Source organism: Nerophis ophidion, linkage group LG17 (genome assembly GCF_033978795.1).
Source record: "Nerophis ophidion isolate RoL-2023_Sa linkage group LG17, RoL_Noph_v1.0, whole genome shotgun sequence".
Lineage (NCBI taxonomy): Eukaryota > Metazoa > Chordata > Actinopteri > Syngnathiformes > Syngnathidae > Nerophis > Nerophis ophidion.
In genome coordinates, this window is record NC_084627.1 from 6,238,922 (window position 1) to 6,248,921 (window position 10,000).

The 10,000-nt window shown below is 35.8% G+C and overlaps 1 pseudogene; it reads right to left on the reverse strand.

Annotated features, from left to right (window-relative positions):
- LOC133535913 (PH and SEC7 domain-containing protein 1-like) overlaps positions 1 to 10,000 on the reverse strand; it is a 35,949-nt pseudogene that overhangs the window by 18,956 nt on the left and 6,993 nt on the right.

Below are 10,000 nucleotides of genomic sequence, written 5' to 3' on the forward strand. Positions count from 1 at the left end.
GCTGTGAATAATGTGTCGATCAGTTAGTGATCAGCTGTGAATAATGTGTCGATCAGTTAGTGATCAGCTGTGAATAATGTGTCGATGAGGAAGTGAGCGAAGCGGAGAGATGGGTCGTCATGGTGACGGTCCAGATCTACCTTCCTCCTCTTGCGGGCCTGAGGGTGGTTCTGTCCGTCCTGAGCCTTGCCCAGCAGGTCTGGGAAGACCAGAGGTTTGAGGGAGCGGGAGCGGGGGGTCCGGGGGTAGCGGAAGGGGGTCCATCATGCGGAAGTCCCTCCCGTAGCGCACCGTGCACAGAGAGCGAGAGCGCAGGCGTCCTGCTGAGTGCAGACTGTTGACTCCGATCATGACGTCACTGCCGGGACGCTCGCTCGCTGGCTGGCTGCTCGCTGGCTGCTCGCTGGCTGCTCGCTGGCTGCTCGCTGGCTGCTCGCTGGCTGCTCGCTGGCTGCTCGCTGGCTGCTCACGGGTGTGCACCTGACACGCTCATGCTCACGCGGGCTGTGCAGGGGGGCGTGTCCAGCCTGCTAGCCACAAGATGCTTCCTGTTGCCGCTTCTCTCTCTCTCTCTCTATCTCTCTCTCTCTATGTTGCCACGGAGACCAGGAGGCGAGGAAACAAGGAGACGAGCTGTTGACTGAATGGCACCTTCTCCATCGCTCTCTCTCTCTCTGTTGCCATGGAGACCAGGAGGCGAGGAAACAAGGCGGCAAGGAAACAAGGAGACGAGGCACTGACTGAATGGCACCTTCTCTCTCTTTCTCTCTCTCTCTCTCCCTCTCACCATCTCCCCCTCTCTCCCTCCATGTCTCTCTCTCTCTCTCTTTCCATCTCTTCCTCTCTCGCAGCAGGAGTGTAAGAGTGGCAGGATGCACTTCCTGTCTGAGCAGCGACACTACTTCCTGTCTCTTCCTGATTGGAAGCTAACCAGGCTGCCGGTTCAATGAGGTGTTTATTGTCTGCAGACCAGGCCGCGAGGTCACATGACGTGAGGTCACATGACGTGAGGTCACATGACGTGAGGTCACATGACGCGAGGTCACATGACGCGAGGTCACATGACGCGAGGTCACATGACGCGAGGTCACATGACGCGAGGTCACATGACGTGAGGTCACATGACGTGAGGTCACATGACGTGAGGTCACATGACGTGAGGTCACATGACGCGAGGTCACATGACGCGAGGTCACATGACGCGAGGTCACATGACGCGAGGTCACATGACGTGAGGTCACATGACGTGAGGTCACATGACGTGAGGTCACATGACGTGAGGTCACATGACGTGAGGTCACATGACGCGAGGTCACATGACGCGAGGTCACATGACGCGAGGTCACATGACGCGAGGTCACATGACGTGGGGTCACATGACGTGAGGTCACATGACGTGAGGTCACATGACGTGAGGTCACATGACGTGAGGTCAGAGGGAAGCCAAGGAGCTCGAAGGCTACAACGGCCGACATTTTGGACGACGGATGAAAGACCAAGAGTGCTTGTGAACATGCACACACTTTTAAGTACACTTAGGTATTCTTAAAGTACACTTAAGTATGCTTCAAGTACATTTAAGTATTTTTAGGGTATGCTCAAAGTACACCTACGTACATTTAATCACACTTATGTATGCTTAAAGTACACTTGAATGAGCTTAAGTACACTAATGTACACTTAAGTGCAGTCAAGTACGCTTAAAATGTATTCTAAGTATGGTTAATTATGCTTAAAATACACCTAAGTTTGCTTAATTACACTTAAGTATGCTCAAAGTATATTTAAGTATTCTTAAAGTATGCCTACTTATGCTTAGAGTACACTTGAGCACACATAAGTATGCTTAAGTACGCCTAAGTATGCTAACTTTGCTTAAAAAAACCTAAATAGGCGTAAGCATGCGTAATTACACTTAAGTATTCTTAAAGTAAACATAGGTGTGCTTGAAGTACACTTAAGTATGTATAAAGCACATTTAAGTATGCATAAAGAACACTTAAATATGCTTAATTATGCTTAAGGTACACCTATGTATAATTATGTACACTTAAGTATGTTTAAAGTACACTTGAATATGCTTAAAGTACACTTGGATATGCTTAAAGTACACTTACGTTTGAAGTACACTTAAGTCTGCTTAAATACACTGAAATATGCCACTTAAGTTTAAAGTACACGTAAGTCTGCTTAAGTACGCTCAAATATGCCACTTAAGTTTAAAGTACACGCAAGTCTGCTTAAGTACACTCAAATATGCCACTTAAGTTTAAAGTACACGTAAGTCTGCTTAAGTACACTTAAGTTTAAAGTACACTTTAAGTATGCTTAAGTACGCTCAAATATGCTTGAGTGTGTCTTAGTACACTTAAGTAGAGGAAAGGTGAGGTGACATGTGACATATGTTTGACATCATCTGCTGTCAATAGCAGCTGGGAGGTGCACTCACCTGGAGGAGGTGCACTCACCTGGAGGAGGTGCACTCACCTGCAGGAGGTGCACTCACCTGCAGGAGGTGCACTCACCTGGAGGAGGTGCACTCACCTGCAGGAGGTGCACTCACCTGCAGGAGGTGCACTCACCTGGAGGAGGTGCACTCACCTGCAGGAGGTGCACTCACCTGCAGGAGGTGCACTCACCTGCAGGAGGTGCACTCACCTGGAGGAGGTGCACTCACCTGGAGGAGGTGCACTCACCTGGAGGAGGTGCACATACCTGGAGGAGGTGCACATACCTGGAGGAGATCTTTGGGGAAGTCCCGCCCATTGTTCAGTCCTTGCAGGTTGCCAACAAACTGCTGACATGACATCTTCCTGCCCACGTGCTGACCAGCAAACACACTTCTTTCACATGCTGCTGCCTTCCTAATGCACACACACACACACACACACACACACACACACACACACACACACACACACACACACACACACACGCACGCACGCACGCACGCAGGTACACACTTATACACGTACACATACACACTTAAACGTACACACACACACTTACACTCGTACACACACGCATACACACGTACACACATGTACACACGCTCACACTTACACAGGTACACACACGTACACACCCACATACACGCATGCACACATGCACACTTACACACGTACACACACACTTACACACATGTACTCACGCGTACACACTTACACAGGTACGCACACATACACACATACACAGGTACACACACACTTACACACATGTACTCAAATGTACACACTTACACAGGTACGCACACGTACACACACACGTACACACATGTACTCACACATACACACATACACAGGTACACACACACTTACACACATGTACTCACACGTACACACTTACACAGGTACGCACACGTACACACACACGTACACACATACACACATGTTCACACACACATTCCACACTTACACAAGTACACGAACGTACACACGTACAAACACACACATGCACACTTACACACACACACAAACACAGAAGTACACACACACACATTTACACGTACACGTGCACACAAACATACACACACGCTTACAGACGTACACACACACATACACACCCACACATGTACACACACACTTACACACGTGTTCACACACACATTCCACACTTACACACATATAGGCATGTACACATGTACAAACACACACGTGCACACTTACACACACACACTCACACACTTACACACATATAGGCATGTACACATGTACAAACACACACGTGCACACTTACACACACACACTTACACACTTACACACATATAGGCATGTACACATGTACAAACACACACGTGCACACTTACACACACACACTCACACACTTTGACACACTTAGGTACATGTACACACACTTGCGTACACGTACATGTACAAACTTACAAAGGTACACACACTTGCGTACACATACACACACTTAAGTACATGTATACACACTTCCGTACACAAACTTACGTACACACACACACACACTTACGTACACGTATACACACACTTACTTACACGTACACACACTTACCTACACATACACACACACTTATGTACACGTACACACACTTTTGTACCCACACTTCTATACACGTACACACACATATGTACACATACACACACACTTATGTACATGTTAACACACTTATGTACACACACTTGCGGACACATACACACACTTATGTACATGTTCACACACTTATGTACACACACTTACGTACACATTCACACACTTACGGACACATACACACTTATGTACACGTACACATACTTACATAGACATACACACACATTTCCATACACGTATACACACTTATGTACACACACTTATGTACACACACTTAGGTACACATTCACGCACTTATGTGGACATACACACACACACACACACACTTACGTACACACACACACACACACACACTTTCGTACACACACTTATGTGGACAAGCACACACACTTACGTACACACACTCACGGGGACACACACACACACTCACACACACACTTATGTACACGTGGACATACACACACACTTACGTACACACACTTAGGTACAGGTACACACACTTAGGTACAGGTACACACACTTACAGGTCCATGCAGGTCAGTGTTGAGCAGCATGAGAGCGCACGTGAGCGGTGTGCACGGCATCTAAAACAAAGAAGAGCATAAAAATGTTTGTGTGTCATTGATGACGTCATCAATGACACACAAAGTGTTTTTCTCACATTTGTATTTCTTATACATGATTCTTATACATGATTCTTATAAATGATTCTTATAAATGATTCTTATACATGATTCTTATACATGATTTCTTATAAATGATTCTTATACATGATTCTTATACATGATTCTTATACATGATTCTTATACATGATTCTTATAAATGATTCTTATACATGATTCTTATAAATGATTCTTATACATGATTCTTATAAATGATTCTTATACATGATTCTATACATGATTCTTATACATGATTCTTATACATGATTCTTATACATGATTCTTATACATGATTCTTATACATGATTCTTATACATGATTCTTATACATGATTCTTATACATGATTCTTATACATGATTCTTATACATGATTCTTATACATGATTCTTATACATGATTCTTATACATGATTCTTATACATGATTCTTATACATGATTCTTATACATGATTCTTATACATGATTCTTATACATGATTCTTATACATGATTCTTATACATGATTCTTATAAATGATTCTTATACATGATTCTTATACATGATTCTTATACATGATTCTTATACATGATTCTTATACATGATTCTTATACATGATTCTTATACATGATTCTTATACATGATTCTTATACATGATTCTTATACATGATTCTTATACATGATTCTTATACATGATTCTTATACATGATTCTTATACATGATTCTTATACATGATTCTTATACATGATTCTTATACATGATTCTTATACATGATTCTTATACATGATTCTTATAAATGATTCTTATACATGATTCTTATACATGATTCTTATACATGATTCTTATACATGATTCTTCTACATGATTCTTATACATGATTCTTATACATGATTCTTATACATGATTCTTATACATGATTCTTATACATGATTCTTATACATGATTCTTATAAATGATTCTTATACATGATTCTTATAAATGATTCTTATACATGATTCTTATACATGATTCTTATACATGATTCTTATACATGATTCTTATACATGATTCTTATACATGATTCTTATACATGATTCTTATACATGATTCTTATACATGATTCTTATACATGATTCTTATACATGATTCTTATACATGATTCTTATAAATGATTCTTATACATGATTCTTATACATGATTCTTATACATGATTCTTATACATGATTCTTATACATGATTCTTATACATGATTCTTATACATGATTCTTATACATGATTCTTATACATGATTCTTATACATGATTCTTATACATGATTCTTATAAATGATTCTTATACATGATTCTTATAAATGATTCTTATACATGATTCTTATACATGATTCTTATACATGATTCTTATACATGATTCTTATACATGATTCTTATACATGATTCTTATACATGATTCTTATACATGATTCTTATACATGATTCTTATAAATGATTCTTATACATGATTCTTATACATGATTCTTATACATGATTCTTATACATGATTCTTATAAATGATTCTTATAAATGATTCTTATAAATGATTCTTATACATGATTCTTATACATGATTCTTATACATGATTCTTATACATGATTCTTATACATGATTCTTATACATGATTCTTATAAATGATTCTTATACATGATTCTTATACATGATTCTTATACATGATTCTTATACATGATTCTTATACATGATTCTTATACATGATTCTCATAAATGATTCTTATACATGATTCTTATAAATGATTCTTATACATGATTCTTATACATGATTCTTATACATGATTCTTATACATGATTCTTATAAATGATTCTTATAAATGATTCTTATAAATGATTCTTATACATGATTCTTATACATGATTCTTATACATGATTCTTATACATGATTCTTATACATGATTCTTATACATGATTCTTATAAATGATTCTTATACATGATTCTTATACATGATTCTTATACATGATTCTTATACATGATTCTTATACATGATTCTTATACATGATTCTCATAAATGATTCTTATACATGATTCTTATACATGATTCTTATACATGATTCTTATACATGATTCTTATACATGATTCTTATACATGATTCTTATACATGATTCTTATAAATGATTCTTATACATGATTCTTATACATGATTCTTATACATGATTCTTATACATGATTCTTATGATTCTTATACATGATTCTTATACATGATTTTTATACATGATTCTTATACATGATTCTTATAAATGATTCTTATACATGATTCTTATACATGATTCTTATACATGATTCTTATAAATGATTCTTATACATGATTCTTATACATGATTCTTATACATGATTCTTATACATGATTCTTATAAATGATTCTTATACATGATTCTTATACATGATTTTTATACATGATTCTCATACATGATTCTTATACATGATTCTTATACATGATTCTTATACATGATTCTTATGATTCTTATACATGATTCTTATACATGATTTTTATACATGATTCTCATAAATGATTCTTATACATGATTCTTATACATGATTCTTATACATGATTCTTATACATGATTCTTATGATTCTTATACATGATTCTTATACATGATTTTTATACATGATTCTTATACATGATTCTTATACATGATTCTTATACATGATTCTTATACATGATTCTTATGATTCTTATACATGATTCTTATACATGATTCTTATACATGATTCTTATACATGATTCTTATACATGATTCTTATACATGATTCTTATACATGATTCTTATAAAGGATTCTTATACATGATTCTTATAAATGATTCTTATACATGATTCTTATACATGATTCTTATACATGATTCTTATACATGATTCTTATAAATGATTCTTATACATGATTCTTATACATGATTCTTATAAATGATTCTTATAAATGATTCTCATACATGATTCTTATACATGATTCTTATACATGATTCTTATTCATGATTCTTATACATGATTCTTATAAATGATTCTTATACATGATTCTTATAAATGATTCTTATAAATGATTCTTATAAATGATTCTCATACATGATTCTTATAAATGATTCTTATAAATGATTCTCATACATGATTCTTATACATGATTCTTATACATGATTCTTATACATGATTCTTATAAATGATTCTTATAAATGATTCTTATAAATGATTGTTATACATGATTGTTATACATGATTCTTATACATGATTCTTATAAATGATTCTTATAAATGATTCTTATACATGATTCTTATACATGATTCTTATACATGATTCTTATACATGAGTCTTATACATGATTCTTATACATGATTCTTATCACTGGGTGTGAGTTTTCCTTGCACTTGTGTGGGTTCTTCCAAGGATGTTGTAGTCGTAATGGTTTGCACAGCCCTTTGAGACATTTGTGATTTAGGGCTATATAAATAAACATTGATTGATTGATTGATAAATGACTTTTATACATGATTTGATTCCCAACCAGTGGAGAAGTATTCAATGGCAAGTAGAAAAGATATACTTATATGTACTTTTCATTTATTAGCATTAGTTTTACCACGTATTGAATAATACAATATGAAGTATATATACTAATACTGACTTATTACTACATAAACTGTAATATGAAATGTATATACTGTGTTGTATGTATGTATGTATGTATGTATGTATGTATGTTTTGATTGATACTTGTATTATTAGATTGCACAGTACAGTACATATTATGTACAATTGACCACTAAATGGTAACACCCCAATAAGTTTTACAACTTCTTGAAGTCAGGGTCCACGTTAATTAATTCACGGTAATGATCCATCCATCCATCCATCCATTTTCTACCGCTTATTCCCTATCTCAGCTACAATTGGGCGGAAGGCATCGTACACCCTGGACAAGTCGTCACCTCATCGCAGGGCCTCATGGTAATGATGTATGTATATATACATGTATACATGTACATATGTATGTATGTATGTATGTATGTATGTATGTATGTATATATGTGTGGATATATTAGGGCTGTGAATATTTGGGTGTCCCACGATTTCATTCAATATCGATTCTTGGGGTCGGGATTTGATTATATATATTAATTTTTCCCGATGTAAAAGGATTGTGTATTCATTCAATACATAGATTTCAGCAGTCTGCTGACATGCTGGCAGAGTAGTAGATTTTTGTAAAAAGCTTTTATAATTGTAAAGGACAATGTTTTATCAACTGATTGCAATAATGTAAATTTGTTTTAACTATTAAAGGAAGCAAAAATATGACTTATTTTATCTTTGTGAAAACATTGGACACAGTGTGTTGTCCAGCTTATGAGATGCCATGCAAGTGTAAGCCACTGTGACACTATTGTTCTTTTTTATTATTCTTATAAATGTCTAATGATAATGTCAGTGAGGGATTTTTAATCACTGCTATGTTGAAATTATAACTAATATTGATACTGTTGTTGATAATATTCACTACTTTTGTTTTGTTCTGTGTGGTGTTTGTGTCTCCTCTCAATTGTTCTGTTTATTGCAGTTCTGAGTGTTGCTGGCTCAGCTTTGCTTTTGGATTGCATTGTTATGGTATTGCTGTGTAGTGGTTGGTTGGATTGATAAAAAAATAAAAAATAAAAATCGATTAAAGAAAAAAAAAGAATCGATTCTTAATCGCACAACGTGAGAATCACGTTTGAATTCAAATCGATTTTTTGCCACACCCCTAATATATATGTATGTATATGTTTGTGTGTATGTATGTATGTATGTATGTATGTATGTATGTATGTATGTATGTATGTATGTGTGTGTAAGTATGTGTATATGTATGTATGTATGTATGTGTGTATGTATATGTGTGTATGTATGTGTGTATGTATATGTGTGTATGTATGTATGTATGTATGTATGTATGTATGTATGTATGTATGTATGTATGTATGTATGTGTGTATGTATATGTGTGTATGTATGTGTGTATGTATATGTGTGTATGTATGTGTGTATGTATTAATGTATGTGTGTGTATGTATGTGTGTATGTGTGTATGTATATGTGTGTATGTATGTGTGTATGTATTAATGTATGTGTGTGTGTATGTATTAATGTATGTGTGTATGTATGTGTGTATGTATATGTGTGTATGTATGTGTGTATGTATTAATGTATATGTGTGTATGTATGTGTGTATGTATGTATGTGTGTGTGTATGTATGTATGTATATGTATGTATGTATGTATGAGTGTATGTATTAATGTATGTGTGTGTGTGTATGTGTGTATGT